Consider the following 1,516-nt stretch of genomic DNA (forward strand, 5'->3'; position numbering starts at 1 on the left):
GGGTAATCAGGGAGCGCCCGAGGGCAGCAGCAGCTCCAGAGGCACCGGAGACGCCCCTGTGTGACCCCACAGCGCGCATGGCTCCAGTGGGGATTCCCCCCAGAAGGACACAGCGCGCCCAAACTGCAGCAGAACAAACCAACCCCAGCCTTTCCCAGCCTTCACCAGGGGGACACCCCACAAAAGCCCTTTCCCAGGGAGGGGTGTCCCCCTGTGCTGCTTTTGGGGGGAAATCCCTGGAGTTACGCCCCTGTGGGGCAGCCGGGCTCAGCACAGCCAGTCCGGAGGATGTTCTGAGAAGGATCCTGGGGAAAAATAAATCAGCTTAAGCCCATTATCCATCAGGGCTGTGCTTCCATTAGAGAGCCCTCTGCCCAGAAGCTGCCGGAGCCTCCGGGCTCTCGGGTTACTGCAGCTGAGCTCCCGGGACCCCGCTGGATGCAATAAATAACCCGGTGGGTGCTGCGGCGTGGGACTGCGACCATTAAACGTACCCAGTTATTTTTACAGGGACTCTTGGAGGAAGGAGGAGGGGGAAGAAAAGGAAAGGCCTGAGCTGTCCTCTCAGCAGAGGAGTGGAGCGAGGGCTTCATCACCTTCCTACCAGCACCATCTTCTGGCCAACGCCAGCCCCGGGCCACGGCTGCGCCCGTGGAATCCCGGAATGTTTTATTGGGAAAGAACTTTAGGACCATCGAGTCCAACGGGTCCCGCAGCACTGCCGAAGCCACCCCTGCCCCGTGTTCCCAAGAGCCACATCCACAGAGCTTTTAACTCCCTCCAGGGCACACCTGGCTTTATCCACGGCAGGGGCAGGGCTGCGATTGACTCTTCCCGTCGGAGCCCCTGCTCTGGCTCTGGGACAGGACCTGCAGCATTCCTGTCTCTGCAGCCCTGCTCATGCCTGCTCCTGCTTTGGAGAGTGCAAGGAAAGGTCTTTACACTCCAACAGAAACGAAGGAAGGGGTGTGATCCATCCCCCCTGAGGCTGCAGGGCACCGGGAATGAGCTGCAGTGGGATTGGATGTCCCACCTTGCGAGGAAAGGAAGGAATTCCTCCCTGGGAGGGTGAGGGTGCGCATGCCCTGCAACAGGGTGCCCAGAGCACCTGGGGCTGCCCCTGGAACCCTGGCAGTGCCCAAGGCCAGGCTGGACATGGGGGCTTGAAGCAGCCTGGGACAGTGGAATAGGATGAGCTTTAAGGTCCCTTCCAATCCAAACCATGGTGAAAATCCCCAATGCCTAAAGAAAGGGAAAGCCCGGACACAAATGATGTACAAAGCCCGGTGCTGTGTGCTGGCTTGGCCCGTGTGGGAGGGGCCCTACCCCCACCACCCCAGAGGGCTCTTAGACCATCCTGCAGCCTCGCTGGCCCCTCCAGTCCGGTGCCACCACCGCCAGCAGTTGGCCCGGGGAGTGGCTTTCTCCTTGTGCAGGAGCAGCAATCCCAACGTTTCCAAGGAGGGAGAGAGGAGGAAGGCAGGAGGAGCTGGAGCTGCTGGGCCCCCCTCCCCAC

This window comes from Corvus brachyrhynchos, unplaced genomic scaffold (genome assembly GCF_000691975.1).
Source record: "Corvus brachyrhynchos isolate BGI_N302 unplaced genomic scaffold, ASM69197v1 scaffold351, whole genome shotgun sequence".
Lineage (NCBI taxonomy): Eukaryota > Metazoa > Chordata > Aves > Passeriformes > Corvidae > Corvus > Corvus brachyrhynchos.